This window comes from Pan troglodytes, chromosome 1 (genome assembly GCF_028858775.2).
Source record: "Pan troglodytes isolate AG18354 chromosome 1, NHGRI_mPanTro3-v2.0_pri, whole genome shotgun sequence".
Classification (NCBI taxonomy): Eukaryota; Metazoa; Chordata; class Mammalia; order Primates; family Hominidae; genus Pan; species Pan troglodytes.
Genome location: NC_072398.2, coordinates 178,824,946 through 178,842,933, shown reverse-complemented (window position 1 = coordinate 178,842,933; position 17,988 = coordinate 178,824,946). Strand labels below are relative to the sequence as shown.

General features: G+C 43.5%; 1 protein-coding gene and 1 pseudogene across 5 annotated transcripts in view; both read left to right on the top strand.

Moving 5' to 3' along the window:
- ZFYVE9 (zinc finger FYVE-type containing 9) overlaps window positions 1–17,988 on the top strand; it is a 205,675-nt gene that overhangs the window by 24,807 nt on the left and 162,880 nt on the right. The window lies entirely within an intron of this gene.
- LOC129137154 (phosducin-like protein 3) lies at window positions 11,902–17,789 on the top strand (annotated as a pseudogene).

The window sequence follows — 17,988 nt, the reverse complement described above, 5'->3', positions numbered from 1 at the left end:
AGCCCAGGAGTTCGAGACCAGCCTAGACAACATCTTGTCCCATCTCTACAAAAAACAAAAAAGTCAGGCATGGTGACACGCACCTGTAGTCCCAGCTGGAGGCTGAGGTGGGAGGATCACCTGAGCCTGGGGAGGTCAAGGCTGCAGTAGCTGTGATAATGCCACTGCACTCCAGCCTGGGTGACACCAGATCTTAAGAAGAAAAAAAAGTTTTAAGGCTTACATTTCATGCTTATTTACTCTGAACAAATCTTTTTAAAAAATGTATCAATTGATCTTTATAAAAAATAATTCCCATTAGCAGAATAAAGATTATGTATTGAATATGATTCCAATATAATTAAAAAAGTTTTGCAAAAGGAGTCATAAAAAGAAATGTCTGCTTCATTAAAGTTGCATATTAATACAAACACATGGTATCAGTAAGAACTCTGCCATTGTCAGGATTGCTATAGTTTAGGCCTCTTGTTTCTAAGTCCTCAGGCAGCTGCAGTTGCTCTGTATATCACATTACATAGCTCACCTTCTGTTTCTCATTGAAGAAAAATGAGGCATAGGATATGCAGTGATCTAAAGTTAGGTACTTCCTTGACCCCATCAATCTTGGTGGATAAATAAGCTTTGAAGCATGATTTCAAGCACTTGATAGTGTTTCAGCAGTAGTCTTGGTAAGTGGACGAAGCCAGTGATTTGGCCTGCCTTGGATGGATAAATGAAATTGCACGTTGCCATGAAGACCCATCTCACTCAACAGCGCATGAGGTACATATGAATCCTCGCCTTGGTAATGTTCTAGAGGTGAATATTAGCATAGATCTAAAAATAACCTACCCTTTTACCCTGATATATGATGCCACCGTCACTTGTAGAGTACAAAAATGTATACAAATCTTGCCACACTTTGGTTACAGGACACCCACTTCTCAGAAACACCTCATCAGAAAGCACATACAAATCATCAACTGTCATTGCTTTAATTTTGATGTGAAGCCAATCAAGAGTACAGTAATACTCTTGATTCTGCATATCCAAACAAAGTCACAGCAACAAGCAGATGAACTGAAGATAACTTCAAGAGAGCCTTCATGATACCAGGTCCAAAGCAAAGACCTCTCAGTGTGCAGACAGCAGAATCACAGTTGATCTTTGGAACATTCAGATCCTGTGAGATGCTTGCAGCAAAAATCTTTGTTTCTGTAGCTTTTTGGAGAAAAGGCAAATAAATTTAGGATTAATGAAATATTTTCAGCAGGCTGTTGAAAGGAGTTAGAAGTAAGTTGCATTATAGTATTATATGCATTTTGTCATTGTGTAGATCATAGAGTGGTTTCTGTGTGAAATTTGGTGCTTCCTTAGGAGTTAGGAGGGACTGCTTTCATTTAGTATACTTCTTATTTAAGAAAACTTATTAAAATCTGTCATAAAGCAAATTTGAAAATAGAAACAAATTAAGTTTGTGTTACAGATTAGATTCCTCCTCCTCTTCCTCCTCTTCATCTTCTTTTTTTTTTTTTTTGACAGAGTCTCGCTCTGTCATCCAGGCTGGAGTGCAATGGTGCGATCTCGGCTTACTGCAACCTCTGCTGCCCAGGTTCAAGCAGTTGTCCTGTCTCAGCCTCCTGCATTGCTGGGGCTACAGGCGCACGCCACCACACCCGGCTAGATTGTGTATTTTCAATAGAGACGGGGTTTCACCGTATTGGTCAGGCTGGTCTCAAACTCCTGACCTCAGGTGATCTGCCTGCCTTGGCCTCCCAAAGTGCTAGGATTACAGGCCTGAGCCACCGTGCTTGGCCTTTTTTTTTTTTTTTTTTTTTAAAGCAACAGGGTCTTGCTTTGTAGCCCAGGCTGGAGTGCGGTGGCTTGATTGTGGCTCACTGTGGCCTTGACCTCAGGCTCAAACAAGCCTCCCATCTCAGCCTCCCAAGTAGCTGGGACCACAGACACACACCACCATGCCTGGCTAATTTTTTACTATTTTGTAGAGACAAGGTCTTCCTACGTTGTCCAGGCTGGTTTTGAACTCCTGGGATCAAGCAATATTCCTGCCTCAGCCTCCCAGAGTACTAGGATTACAGGTATGAGCTACCACGCCTAGCCAGATTAGATTCTTTAAAAGCAAATTCTAGATGAGGTATCAGGTTTCTTTTAATGTATTGAAATTTTGTTGTATTGATTTTTGCTGGAAATAAGTGGCAGTTGGCCTTATTGACCCTAATCTGACCCCCCTGGAAACTCCTTTCCTGTCATCTGCTACTCTTTCCCTCCCTTAATCTGTGCTTTGTTCTTGCTGTCCCTCTGTTTTTAACTACCTTCCTCTGAATTTCGAGATTGCTCCCTGACATCCAGATCTTGATGTGACTCAGTGAGACTTTCTCTGGCTGCCTAATTTAAAATTGTAACCCCCTAGCCGAGTGCAGTGGCTCATGCCTATAATCCTAGCACTTTGGGAGGCAGAGGCGGGTAGATTGCTTGAGTCCAGGAGTTTGAGACCAGCATGGGCAACATGATAAAACCCAATCTCTACAAAAAATGCAAAAAAACTAGCCAGACGTGGTGGTACATGCCTGTACTCCCAGCTTGGGAGGCTGAGATGTGAGGTTCACCTAAGCCCAGGAGGTCAAGGCTGCCATGAACCATGATTGTGCCACTGCTCTCCAGCTTGGGTGACAGAGCGAGACACTGTCTGAATAAAATAAAATAAATTTATAACCCTCAAATTTTCCTCTCTCTTTATTTTTCATCTTAACACATCATCTAGCATATCATATATTTTACATGTTTATCTTGTTTATCATTCATTTCCATCCATTAGAATGTAATCTCTGCGAGGGCTCAGGTTTTGCCTGTTTACTTGCTGTTTCATCTCCAGTGCTTATACTCAAATTCAACAACCTGGTTAGATAAACTCCACTGAGTGTTTAACTGACTTAATTATTTAAAAATGTTATAATAATAGAGGGCTTAATCTGTACCCTTGATTGTTGAAGGAACACAGTAACCAGGTGCTCAAGTATTGGTTGAGTGAATATTTATATAAATGTGAATTATGTGGAGATTTTTATTGTAATTATGTTGTAATGAGATTTGACCCCAAAACTTGCTATTATGAAGTACTTGTACCCTAACTCCTTGCTATCCTCTTATTTTCAACTTGGTCTAGGCCTTTAGTAAGCTAATACATTTGTTGAATGGATTTGTCAATCAGTAAGCCTCAATTTTTTCCTGCAGAAATACATTTTCGTTATGTGATGTAACAGTTACATACGTTGAAACAGCCAAGAATTCATTTTGACCTTTTGCAGATTTTACTTAAGAAGATTTTGAAAAATTTTATTGCTCTTTTTAAAAAATTCTTCCTATCTTCATTTAATATTCAGTTCAAAGCTTTTCATGAAGTCTTGTTAGATAATTCTAAGCTGTAATAATTGTTTCCTCTTAGTTTCTATAACATTAATTTATGAACATACTAATATTTGTAAATCCATTGCATCATTTATTCATTTGACGATACTTATTGACCCATTTACTCTAATTTGCTGGCATATAGTTTTTCATAGTAGCCACTCATGATCCTTTGAATTTCTGTGGTATCAGTAATAATGTCTCCTTTTTCATCTCTGATTTCGTTTGAGTCTTCTTTTTTTCTTAGTCTGGCTAAAGGTTTGTCAATTTTATTTATCTTTTCAAAGAAACTGACATTTGTTTCATTGATCTTTTGTATTGTTTTCATTTCAAATTCATTTCTTTTTTCCTTTTAATTTTCAAATTCGTTTATTCTCTGATCTTTATTACTTCTTTTCTTCTAATTTGGGTTTGGTTTGCTCTTGCTTTTCTAGTTCTTTAAGATGCATCATTAGGTTATTTATTTGAAGGTTTTTCTTTTTTGATGTAGGCACTTAGAGCTATAAATTGTCTTCTTAGTACTGCTTTTGCTGTATCCCACAGGTTTTGGCATGTTGTGTTTCCATTATTATTTGTTTCAATAAAATGTTCAATTTCCTTACTGGCCATTCAGGAGTATATTGTTTAATTTCCATGTGTTTGTATAGTTTCCAAAATTCCTCGTTATTGATTTGTAATTTTATTCCCTTGTGGTCAGAGAAGATGCCTGATATTATTTCCATGCTTTTGAACGTTTTAAGGCTTGTTTTGTGACCGAACATATGGTCTCTACTTGAGAATGATCCACATGCTGAAGATAAAAATGTATATTCTGCAGTTATTGGATGAAATGTCCTGTTAATATCTATTAGGTCCATGTGTTCTATAGTGCAGATTAAGTCCGATGGTTTTTTTTTTTAAAATTATACTTTAAGTTTTAGGGTACATGTACACAATGTGCAGGTTAGTTACATATGTATACATGTGCCATGCTGGTGTGCTGCACCCATTAACTCATCATTTAGCATTAGGTATATCTCCTAATGCTGTCCCTCCCCGCTCCCCCCACCCGACAACAGTCCCCAGAGTGTGATGTTCCCCTTCCTGTGTCCATGTGTTCTCATTGTTCAATTCCCATCTATGAGTGAGAACATGCGGTGTTTGGTTTTGTCCTTGTGATTGTTTACTGAGAATGATGATTTCCAGTTTCATCCATGTCCCTACAAAGGATGTGAACTCATCATTTTTTATGGCTGCATAGTATTCCATGGTGTATATGTGCCACATTTTCTTTTTTTTTTTTTTTTTTTTTTTTTGAGACGGAGTCTCGCTCTGTCGCCCAGGCTGGAGTGCAGTGGCGCGATCTCGGCTCACTGCAAGCTCCGCCTCCCGGGTTCACGCCATTCTCCTGCCTCAGCCTCCCGAGTAGCTGGGACTACAGGCGCCCGCTACCATGCCCGGCTAATTTTTTGTATTTTTAGTAGAGACGGGGTTTCACCGTATTAGCCAGGATGGTCTCGATCTCCTGACCTCGTGATCCGCCCGCCTCGGCCTCCCAAAGTGCTGGGATTACAGGCGTGAGCCACTGTGCCCGGCCGTGCCACATTTTCTTAATCCACTATATCATTGTTGGACATTTGGGTTGGTTCCAAGTCTTTGCTATTGTGAATAGTGCCGCAATAAACATACGTGTGCATGTGTCTTTACAGCAGCATGATTTATAGTCCTTTGGGTATATAGCAGTAATGGGATTGCTAGGTCAAATGGTTTTTCTAGTTCTAGATCCCTGAGGAATTGCCACACTGACTTCCACAATGGTTGAACTAGTTTACAGTCCCACCAACAGTGTAAAAGTGTTCCTATTTCTCCACATCCTCTCCAGCACCTGTTGTTTCCTGACTTTTTAATGATCGCCATTCTAACTGGTGTGAGATGGTATCTCATTGTGGTTTTGATTTGCATTTCTCTGATGGCCAGTGATGATGAGCATTTTTTCATGTGTCTTTTGGCTGCATAAATGTCTTCTTTTGAGAAGTGTCTGTTCATATCCTTTGCCCGCTTTTTGATGGGGTTGTTTGTTTTTTTCTTGTAAATTTGTGTTCATTGTAGATTCTGGATATTAGCCCTTTGTCAGATGAGTAGGTTGCGAAAATTTTCTTCCATTTTGTAGGTTGCCTGTTTACTCTGATGGTAGTTTCTTTTGCTGTGCAGAAGCTCTTTAGTTTAATGAGATCCCATTTGTCAATTTTGGCTTTTGTTGCCATTGCTTTTGGTGTTTTAGACATGAAGTCCTTGCCCATGCCTATGTCCTGAATGGTAATGCCTAGGTTTTCTTCTAGGGTTTTTATGGTTTTAGGTCTAACGTTTTAAGTGTTTAATCCATCTTGAATTAATTTTTGTGTAAGGTGTAAGGAAGGGATCCAGTTTCAGCTTTCTACATATGGCTAGCCAGTTTTCCCAGCACCATTTATTAAATAGGGAATCCTTTCCCCATTGCTTGTTTTTCTCAGGTTTGTCAAAGATCAGATAGTTGTAGATATGCGGCGTTATTTCTGAGGGCTCTGTTCTGTTCCATTGATCTATATCTCTATTTTGGTACCAGTACCATGCTGTTTTGGTTACTGTAGCCTTGTAGTATAGTTTGAAGTCAGGTAGCATGATGCCTCCAGCTTTGTTCTTTTGGCTTAGGATTGACTTGGTGATTCGGGCTCTTTTTTGGTTCCATATGAACTTTAAAGTAGTTTTTTCCAATTCTGTGAAGAAAGTCATTGGTAGCTTGATGGGGATGGCATTGAATCTATAAATTACCTTGGGCAGTATGGCCATTTTCACGGTATTGATTCTTCCTACCCATGAGCATGGAATGTTCTTCCATTTGTTTGTATCCTCTTTTATTTCATTGAGCAGTGGTTTGTAGTTCTCCTTGAAGAGGTCCTTCACGTCCCTTGTAAGTTGGATTCCTAGGTATTTTATTCTCTTTGTAGCAATTGTGAATGGGAGTTCACTCATGATTTGGCTCTCTGTTTGTCTGTTATTGGTGTATAAGAATGCTTCTGATTTTTGTACATTGATTTTCTATCCTGAGACTTTGCTGAAGTTGCTTATCAGCTTAAGGAGATTTTGGGCTGAGACAATGGGGTTTTCTAGATATACAATCATGTCATCTACAAACAGGGACAATTTGACTTCCTCTTTTCCTAATTGAATACCCTTTATTTCCTTCTCCTGCCTAATTGCCCTGGCCAGAACTTCCAACACTGTGTTGAATAGGAGTGGTGAGAGAGGGCATCCCTGTCTTGTGCCAGTTTTCAAAGGGAATGCTTCCAGTTTTTGCCCATTCAGTATGATATTGGCTGTGGGTTTGTCATAGATAGCTCTTATTATTTTGAGATACGTCCCATCAATACCTAATTTATTGAGAGTTTTTAGCATGAAGTGTTGTTGAATTTTGTCAAAGGCTTTTTCTGCATCTACTGAGATAATCATGTGGTTTTTGTCTTTGGTTCTGTTTATATGCTGGATTACATTTATTGATTTGCTTATATTGAACTGGTCTTGCATCCCAGGGATGAAGCCCACTTGATCATGGTGGATAAGCTTTTTGATGTGCTGCTGGATTTGGTTTGCCAGTATTTTATTGAGGATTTTTGCATCAATGTTCATCAAGGATATTGGTCTAAAATTCTCTTTTTTGGTTGTGTCTCTGCCCGGCTTTGGTATCGGGATGATGCTGGCCTCTTAAAATGAGTTAGGGAGGGTTCCCTCTTTTTCTGTTGATTGGAATAGTTTCAGAAGGAATGGTACCAGTTCCTCCTTGTACCTCTGGTAGAATTCGGCTGTGAATCCATCTGGTCCTGGACTCTTTTTGGTTGGTAAGCTGTTGATTATTGCCACAATTTCAGCTCCTGTTATTGGTCTATTAAGAGATTCAACTTCTTCCTGGTTTAGTCTTGGGAGAGTGTATGTGTTGAGGAATTTATCCATTTCTTCTGGATTTTCTAGTTTATTTGTGTAGAGGTGTTTGTAGTATTCTCTGATGGTAGTTTGTATTCCTGTGGGATCGGTGGTGATATCCCCTTTATAATTTTTTATTGCATCTATTTGATTCTTCTCTCTTTTTTTCTTTATTAGTCTTGCTAGCAGTCTATCAATTTTGTTGATCCTTTCAAAAAACCAGCTCCTGGATTCATTAATTTTTTGAAGAGTTTTTTTTTTTTTGTCTCTATTTCCTTCAGTTCTGCTCTGATTTTAGTTATTTCTTGCCTTCTGCTACCTTTTGAATGTGTTTGCTCTTGCTTTTCTAGTTCTTTTAATTGTGATGTTAGGGTGTCAATTTTGGATCTTTCCTGCTTTGTCTTGTGGGCATTTAGTGCTATAAATTTCCCTCTACACACTGCTTTGAATGTGTCCCAGAGATTCTGGTATGTTGTGTCTTTGTTCTTGTTGGTTTCAAAGAACATCTTTATTTCTGCCTTCATTTTGTTATGTACCCAGTAGTCATTCAGGAGCAGGTTGTTCAGTTTCCATGTAGTTGAGTGGTTTTGAGTGAGTTTCTTAATCCTGAGTTCTAGTTTGATTGCACTGTGGTCTGAGAGACAGTTTGTTATAATTTCTGTTCTTTTACATTTGCTGAGGAGAGCTTTACTTCCAACTATGTGGTCAATTTTGGAATAGGTGTGGTGTGGTGCTGAGAATAATGTATATTCTGTTGATTTGGGGTGGAGAGTTCTGTAGATATCTATTAGGTCTGCTTGGTGCAGAGCTGAGTTCAATTCCTGGGTATCCTTGTTAACTTTCTGTCTCATTGATCTGTCTAATGTTGACAGTGGGGTGTTAAAGTCTCCCATTATTATGTGTGGGAGTCTGAGTCTCTTTGTAGGTCACTCAGGACTTGCTTTATGAATCTGGGTGCTCCTGTATTGGGTGCATATATATTTAGGATAGTTAGCTCTTCTTGCTGAATTGATCCCTTTACCATTATGTAATGGCCTTGTCTCTTTTGATCTTTGTTGGTTTAAAGTCTGTTTTATCAGAGACTAGGATTGCAACCCCTGCCTTTTTTTGTTTTCCATTTGCTTGGTAGATCTTCCTCCATCCTTTTATTTTGAGCCTATGTGTGTCTCTGCACGTGAGATGGGTTTCCTGAATACAGCACACTGATGGGTCTTGACTCTTTATCCAATTTGCCAGTCTGTGTCTTTTAATTGGAGCGTTTAGTCCATTTACATTTAAAGTTAATATTGTTATGTGTGAATTTGATCCTGTCATTATGGTGTTAGCTGGTTATTTTGCTCGTTAGTTGATGCAGTTTTTTCCTAGTCTTGATGGTCTTTACATTTTGGCATGATTTTGCAGCGGCTGGTACTGGTTGTTCCTTTCCATGTTTAGTGCTTCCTTCAGGAGCTCTTTTAGGGCAGGCCTGGTGGTGACAAAATCTCTCAGCATTTGCTTGTCTGTAAAGTATTTTATTTCTCCTTCACTTATGAAGCTTAGTTTGGCTGGATATGAAATTCTGGGTTGAAAATTCTTTTCTTTAAGAATGTTGAATATTGGCCCCCACTCTCTTCTGGCTTGTAGAGTTTCTGCCGAGAGATCAGCTGTTAGTCTGATGGGCTTCCCTTTGTGGGTAACCCAACCTTTCTCTGTGGCTGCCCTTAACATTTTTTCCTTCATTTCAACTTTGGTGAATCTGACAATTATGTGCCTTGGAGTTGCTCTTCTCGAGGAGTATCTTTGTGGCGTTCTCTGTATTTCCTGAATCTGAATGTTGGCCTGCCTTGCTAGATTGGGGAAGTTCTCCTGGATAATATCCTGCAGAGTGTTTTCCAACTTGGTTCCATTCTCCCCGTCACTTTCAGGTACACCAATCAGACGTAGATTTGGTCTTTTCACATAGTCCCATATTTCTTAGAGGCTTTGTTCGTTTCTTTTTATTCTTTTTTCTCTAAACTTGCCTTCTTGCTTCATTTCATTCATTTCATCTTCCATCACTGAAACCGTTTCTTCCAGTTGATCGCATCGGCTCCTGAGGCTTCTGCATTCTTCACGTAGTTCTCGAGCCTTGGCTTTCAGCTCCTTTAAGCACTTCTCTGTATTGGTTATTCTAGTTATACATTTGTCTAAGTTTTTTTCAAAGTTTTCAACTTCTTTGCCTTTGGTTTGAATTTCCTCCTGTAGCTCGGAGTAGTTTGATCGTCTGAAGCCTTCTTCTCTCAACTCGTCAAAGTCATTCTCCGTCCAGCTTTGTTCCATTGCTGGTGAGGAACTGCGTTCCTTTGGAGGAGGAGAGACACTCTGCTTTTTAGAGTTTCCAGTTTTTCTGCTCTGTTTTTTCCCCATCTTTGTGGTTTTATCTACTTTTGGTCTTTGATGATGGTGATGTACAGATGGGTTTTTGGTGTGGATGTCCTTTCTGTTTGTTAGTTTTCCTTCTAACAGATAGGACCCTCAGCTGCAGGTCTGTTGGAGTTTGCTAGAGGTCCACTCCAGACCCTGTTTACCTGGGTATCAGCAGTGGTGGCTGTAGAACAGCGGATCTTGGTGAACCGCAAATGCTGCTGCCTGATCATTCCTCTGGAAGTTTTGTCTCAGAGGAGTACCCGGCCGTGTGAGGTGTCAGTCTGCCCCTACTGGGGGGTGCCTCCCAGTTAGGCTGGTCAAGGGTCAAGGACCCACTTGAGGAGGCAGTCTGCCCATTCTCAGATCTCCACCTGTGTGCTGGGAGAACCACTGCTCTCTTCAAAGCTGTCAGACAGGGACATTTAAGTCTGCAGAGGTTACTGCTGTCTTTTTGTTTGTCTGTGCCCTGCCCCCAGAGGTGGAGCCTACAGAGGCAGGCAGGCCTCCTTGAGCTGTGGTGTGCTCCACCCAGTTCGAGCTTCCTGGCTGCTTTGTTTACCTAAGCAAGCCTGGGCAATGGTGGGCGCCCCTCCCCCAGCCTCGCTGCCGCCTTGCAGTTTGATCTCAGGCTGCTGTGCTAGCAATCAGCGAGACTCCGTGGGCGTAGGACCCTCCGAGCCAGGTGCGGGATATAATCTCCTGGTGCGCCGTTTCCTAAGCCCGTCAGAAAAGCGCAGTATTGGGGTGGGAGTGACCCGATTTTCCAGGTGCCGTCTGTCACCCCTTTCCTTGACCAGGAAAGGGAACTCCCTGACCCCTTGCGCTTTCTGAGTGAGGCAATGCCTTGCCCTGCTTCGGCTCGTGCAGAGTGCGCTGCACCCACTGTCCTGTGCCCACTCTCTGGCACTCCCTAGTGAGATGAACCCGGTACCTCAGATGGAAATGCAGAAGTCACCCATCTTCTGCGTCGCTCACGCTGGGAGCTGTAGACCGGAGCTGTTCCTATTTGGCCATCTTGGCTCCCCAGCCCGATTTTTTTTTTTTTTTTTTTGAGACGGGCTCTCCCTCTTGTCACCCAGGCTGGAGTGCAATGGCAGGATCTCAGCTCACTGCAACCTCTGCCTCCCAGGTTCAAGCACTTCTCCTGCCTCAGCCTCCCCAGTAGCTGGGATTACAGGCATGAGCTACCAACCTGGCTAATTTTTGTATTTTTGAGTAGAAATGAGATTTCACCATCTTGGCCAGGCTGGTCTCGAACTCCTGACCTCATGATCCATCCGCCTCGCCGCCCAAAGTGCTGGATTACAGGCGTGAGCCACTGCACCTGGCCCAAGTCTGATGTTTCTTTGTTGATTTTTTGTCTGGGAGATCTGTCCAGTACATGACCCATGTACTCACTCAAGACCGTGCTTAAGTGCTAGATATAGAAAAAGGAATAAGACATCTGTGCCATCAAGGAATTAAAGGACTAGTTGGGAAGGCAAATATGTAAATGAGTAAATACACCAAATTGTGTGAAGATGATCAGTTCCATCTGGAGAGATCGAGGAAAGCTTGACTGAAATGGTGACACTTTTGTTTAGTATTGAAAAATTAACAGGAGTTCTCCAGATGGATAAAGATGAGAGGGGTGTTTTAAGCAGAGGAAAACCTGGGCACAAACGTGTAGCAGTATGTGGAAAAACATATGCTATCTAATTGGGGAACTGCAAATAGTGTGTTATGCTAGTTTTGTAGGCTGAAAGGAATTGAGGGCAAGAGGTGAAGTAGATACTTAGACACAGGAGCTAGATTATGAGAGACTTCATATACTATGAAAAGTAGTTTTTTTTTTTTTTTTTTTAGCAGGGCATGGGGAACCAATGAAGAATTTAAAATAATAGGCCAGGCACGGTGGCTCACGCCCGTAATCCCAGCACTTTGGGAGGCCGAGGCGGGTAGATCACGAAGTCAGGAGATCGAGACAATCCTGGCTAACAAGGTGAAACCCCATCTCTACTAAAAATACAAAAAATTAGCTGGGTGTGGTGGCTGGCGCCTGTAGTCTCAGCTACTTGGGAGGCTGAGGCAGGAGAATGGCATCATGAACCTGGGAGGTGGAGCTTGCAGTGAGCCCAGATCCCGCCACTGCACTCCAGCCTGGGTGACAGAGCAAGACTCCATCTCAAAAAAAAAAAAAAAAAAAAAAAGGTAGGCTACTTGGGCATATTTGGGCTTTTTTTTTTTCGTTTTTGAGATGGAGTCTCGCACTATCGCCCAGGCAGGAGTGCAGTGGCACGATCTCGGCTCACTGTAACCTCCACCTCCTGGATTCAAGTGATTCTCTTGCCTCGGCCTTCTGAGTAGCTAGGACCCAGGCACCCACCACCATGCCTGGCTAGTTTCTGTATTTTTAGTAGAGACAGGGTTTCACCATATTAGCCAGGCTGGTCTTGAACTCCTGACCTTGTGATCCACCTGCCTCGGCCTACCAAAGTGCTAGGATTACAGGCATGAGCCACCTCGCCCGGCTTATTTGGTTGAAGATTTAGAAAGATTATTTTGTTGTCTGTGTAGCAGATGGGTTGAATGAGGGCCAGAATGGATACAGGGTTATCATTGGGGAAACTATTGAAGAAAACAAAGCCAGAGAAGATAATATAAATTAGAGTAGTAACATCTAGAATGGATAGGAAGGGATGGATTCAAGAGATAATTACTTATTTATGAGACAGAGTCTCGCTCTGTTACCCAGGCTGGAGTGCAGTGGTGTGATCATGGCTCATTGGAGCTTCGACCTCTTGGCCCAAACAATCTTCCTACCTCAGCCTCCTGAGTAGCTGGGACCACAGGCATGTGCCACCATGCCTGGTTAATTTTTTTGTTTTTGTAGAGACAGGGTCTCCCTTTGTTGCCCAGGGTAGTCTTGAACTCCTGGGCTCAAGCAGCCCTCCCTCCGTGGCCTCCCAAAATGCTGGAATTATAGATGTGAGACACTGTGCCTGGCCACAAGAGATATTTAGGGTTTGAATTGTTAGGATTGATTGGTGGGTAGAGTGGTTCTTAGATGTCTGGGTTTGGATGATTGAGTGTATTATTCAGGCTTAGATGAGGAGATGGAGTGCAGAAGACATACTAGGTTTTAGGGAGTAGTTAAAGCCACAAGGGTGAATGAGATCATCCAGTGAAACCATGTAGAGTGAAGAGACAAGAGGTCATGAGAGAGAACATGAGACTGGATTAAAAGTCACATTTAAGGCCGGGCGTGGTGGCTCATGCCTGTAATCCCAGCACTTTGGGAGGCTGAGGCGGGCGGATTGTGTGAGGTCAGGAGTTCGAGACCAGCCTGGCTAACGTTGTGAAACCTGTCTCTACTAAAAATACAAAAATTAGTTGGGCGTGGTGGCACATGCCTGTAGTCCCAGCTACTTGGGAGGCTGAGGCAGGAGAATCTTTTGAACCTGAGAGGTGGAGGTTGCAGTGAGCTGAGATCGTGCCACTGCACTCCAACCTATGCAGCAGAGCAAGATTGTGTCTCAAAAAAAAAAAGTCACATTTAAGTGACACAGTGGAATAAAGTCCACAAAAGGAGACAAAGAAAAGAAGAGGAAAATGAATAGAGAGTATCAAGTTTTTATAGGAGCAGAGGAGGAGAGTTTTAAAAAAGAGTGTTCCTGTGGATAGGCTAAATAAAAAGGATTTAAAGTGTCTGTTAGGGGGCACAGCTGGCTTCAGCAATTGGAAACAAGATGCAGGACCCCAACGCAGACACTGAATGGAGTGATATCTTACACAAAAAGGGCATCTTAAAGTCTGAAAGAATTGGAAGAGGAGGCGGAAGATGAGCAGCGCATCCTCCAGCAGTCAATCGTGACAACATAGGAAGATATGACTTTGGAAGAGCTGGAGGATCGTGAAGACAAGTTTAATGAGGAGGATGAATGTGCTATTGAAATGTACAGACAGCAGAGACTGGCTGAGTGGAAAGCAACTAAATTGAAGAATAAATTTGAAGAAGTTTTGGAGATCTCAGGGAAGGATTATGTTCAAGAAGTTACCAAAGCCAGTGAGGGTTTGTGGGTCATCTTGCACCTTTACAAACAAGGAATTCCCCTCTGTGCCCTGATAAATCAGCACCTCAGTGGAGTTGCCAGGAAGTTTCCTGATTTCAAATTTATCAAAGCCATTTCAACAACCTGCATACCCAGTTATCCTGATAGGAATCTGCCCATGATATTTGTTTACCTGGAAGGAGATATCAAGGCTCAGTTTATTGGTCCTCTGGTGTTTGGCGGCATGAGCCTGACAAGAGATGAGTTGGAGTGAAAACTGTCTGAATCTGGAGCAATTAAGAGGGACCTGGAGGAAAACCTTAAGAAGCCAGTTGAAGATGTATTGCTGTCCTCAGTGCAATGCTCTGTCCCCATGAAGAGGGACAGTGATTCTGAGGGTGACTGAGGCTGCAGCTGCTATCACTTTCTTGTGACAAATTGTCTGGATTTTTTAAAAAAGGAAAAAGTAAGAATGAATTCTTCTGGTTTTTAGTTTTGTACAAATTATGTTTCAAATCTTTACATTTTAGAAATAATCATTGCTGGGCCGGGCGCGGTGGCTCACGCCTGTAATCCCAGTGCTTTGGGAGGCTGAGGCAGGCGGATCACCTGAAGTTGGGAGTTTGATACCAGCCTGACCAACATGGAGAAACCCTGTCTCCACTAAAAATACAAAAATAGCCGGGCGTGGTGGCGCATGCCTGTAATCCCAGTTACTCAGGAGGCTGAGGCAGGAGAATCACTTGAACCTGGGAGGCGGAGGTTGCAGTGAGCTGAATCACGCCATTGCATGCCAGCCTGGGCAACAAAGAGCAAAACTCCGTCTCAAAAAAAAAAAAAAAAAGGTAGAAATAATCATTGCTGGAAATTCTGTTAAATATTTTGGAACTCGTCCCTCTCCCTCCCCCTCTCCCTCACGGTCTCCCTCTCCCTCTCTTTCCACGGTCTCCCTCTCCCTCTCTTTCCACGGTCTCCCTCTCCCTCTCTTTCCACGGTCTCCCTCTCCCTCTCTTTCCACGGTCTCCCGCTCCCTCTCTTTCCACGGTCTCCCTCTCCCTCTCTTTCCATGGTCTCCCTCTCCCTCTCTTTCCACGGTCTCCCTCTCATGCCGAGCCGAAGCTGGACTGTACTGCTGCCATCTCGGCTCACTGCAACCTCCCTGCCTGATTCTCCTGCCTCAGCCTGCCGAGTGCCTGTGATTGCAGGCGCGCGCTGCCACGCCTGACTGGTTTTCGTATTTTTTTGGTGGAGACAGGGTTTCGCTGGGTTGCCTGGGCTGGTCTCCAGCTCCTAACCGCGAGTGATCCGCCAGCCTCGGCCTCCCGAAGTGCTGGGATTGCAGACGGAGTCTCGTTCACTCAGTGCTCAATGGTGCCCAGGCTGGAGTGCAGTGGCGTGATCTCGGCTCGCTACAATCTCCACCTCCCAGCCGCCTGCCTTGGCCTCCCAAAGTGCCAAGATTGCAGCCTCTGCCCGGCCGCCACCCCGTCTGGGAAGTGAGGGGCGTCTCTGCCTGGCTGCCCATCGTCTGGGATGCAAGGAGCCCCTCTGCCTGGCTGCCCAGTCTGGAAAGTGAGGAGCGTCTCTGCCCGGCCGCCATCCCATCTAGGAAGTGAGGAGCGCCTCTTCCCGGCCGCCATCCCATCTAGGAAGTGAGGAGCGTCTCTGCCCGGCCACCCATCGTCTGAGATGTGGGGTGCGCCTCTGCCCCGCTGCCCCGTCTGGGATGTGAGGAGCGCCTCTGCCTGGCTGCGACCCTGTCTGGGAGGTGAGGAGCGTCTCTGGCCGGCCGCCCCGTCTGAGAAGCGAGGAGTCCCTCCGCCCGGCAGCCACCCCGTCTGAGAAGTGAGGAGCCCCTCCGCCCGGCAGCCACCCCGTCTGGGAAGTGAGGAGCGTCTCCGCCCGGCAGCCACCCCGTCCGGGAGGGAGGTGGGTGTCAGCCGCCGCCAGGCCAGCCGCCCTGTCCCGGAGGGAGGCGACGGGGTCAGCCCCCCGCCCGGCCAGCTGCCCCGTCCGGGAGAGAGGTGGGGGGTCAGCCCCCTGCCTGGCCAGCTGCCCCATTGGGGAGGTGAGGAGCCCCTCTGCCTGGCCACCACCCCGTCTGAGAGGTGTACCCAACAGCTCATTGAGAACGGGCCATGATGACAGTGGCGGTTTTGTGGAATAGAAAAGGGGGAAAGGTGGGGAAAAGATTGAGAAATCGGATGGTTGCTGTGTCTGTGTAGAAAGTAGACATGGGAGACTTTTCATTTTGTTCTGTACTAAGAAAAATTCTTCTGCCTTGGGATCCTGTTGATCTATGACCTTACCCCCAACCCTGTGCTCTCTGAAACATGTGCTGTGTCCACTCAGGGTTAAATGGATTAAGGGCGGTGCAAGGTGTGCTTTGTTAAACAGATGCTTGAAGGCAGCATGCTCGTTAAGAGTCATCACCACTCCCTAATCTCAAGTACCCAGGGACACAAACACTGCGGAAGGCCGCAGGGTCCTCTGCCTAGGAAAACCAGAGACCTTTGTTCACTTGTTTATCTGCTGACCTTCCCTCCACTATTGTCCTGTGACCCTGCCAAATCCCCCTCTGTGAGAAACACCCAAGAATGATCAATAAAAAATAAAAAATAAAAAAAATAAATATTTTGGAACTCTTTTTTAAATTATAGTATTTCCTTTAAAAAAAATAAAACCAGCTATTGGTATGGCACATGTGTATTTTCCTCATTTATATTTTAAGTAAGCCATAAAACCTAGTCACTATTTTTTGACATATAACTATACAAAGAATATTTAGTTTTAAATAAACGTGAATAAATTAAAAAAATAAGGTGTCTATTAGGATTGGCAATTAGAAAGTCATTGATGACCTTAGGTAGAGCAGTTTTAGTAGATTGAAAGTAAGAATTGAAAGTAAGTGAGGGTCAGTAATTTTTTTCTTTTAAAAGAATGTGGCTGTGAAAGGAAGGCGAAAGGGCAGTAATTAGAGGGAAATGTAGGGTTGAAGGAGAGGTTTTAATGTTTGTTATCAAAAGATGTTGAGGATGTTTACAGACCGTAAAAGGGAAAGGTTGAAAAGACAGAGGACACAGGCACTTAGAATATGTTGTAAAGTAGATGTTTCAAAATTAATTAACGTATATATTGGGAAGTAAACCAGTTAAGTAGACTATGAATGTTTGGGATATATGTTTGTTGTAACTTATAGCAGTCACCAACATATAGAATACTCAAACTCAATTTTAGAAGTCATAGGAAACTAAGAGATTTTCTAGACCAGTTTCTTTATTAAACATATGAGGAAATTGAGACCTGTGTTTGTACTTTTGCCTTTTGAGTTATTTTATTCAAAATTATTTATGTATTTATTTGTTTGTTTTTGAGCTGGAGTCTCACTGTTTCCCAGGCTGGAGCGCAGTGATGCGATCTCAGCTCACTGCAACCTCTGCCTCCCGGGTTCAAGTAATTCTCCTGTCTCAGCCTTCCGAGTAGCTGGGATTACAGGTGCGTGCCACCACACCCGGCTAATTTTTTTGTGTATTTTAGTAGAGACAGGATTTCACCATGTTGCCCAGGCTGGTCTCAAACTCCTGAGCTTAGGCAATCCACCCGCCTCGGCCTCCCGAAGTGCTAGGATTACTGGCGTGAGCCACCGCGTCCAGCCTCAGCTGTGTCTTTAATGTATAAGCTTGTCAGAGCTTTTCTTTTCTATCTTTCTTTTTTTTTTTTGAGATAGAGTCTCACTCTGTCGCCCAGGCTGGAGTGCAGTGGCATGATCCTGACCTTGTGATCCACCCACCTCGACTTCCCAAAGTGCTGGGATTACAGGCGTGAGCCACCACACCTGGCCAAGCTTTTCTTTTTATAAAAATAATTTTTAAAAGACACAGTAAGGTAGAGTAGGGCTGCAGAGAGGACATCATGGAGTTATGTCATAAATTCACACAACGGTCAGGTGATTTGATATAGTTCACCTTTTTAGTTGGCAGCTTTAAATTAGGTCATTTAATGGTTCTATTTGTCCTTTTGGCATTTCTTTAATGACAAGTGTCTATATATATATATATATATTTTTTTTTTTTTTTTTTTTTTTTGAGATGGATTTTCACTCTTGTTGCCCAGGCTGGAGTGCAGTGGCATGATTTTGGCTCACTGCAACCTCTGCCTCCTGGGTTCAAGTGATTCTTCTGTACCTCAGCCTCCCAAGTAGCTGGGAGTACAGGTGCCTGCCACCAAGTCCAGC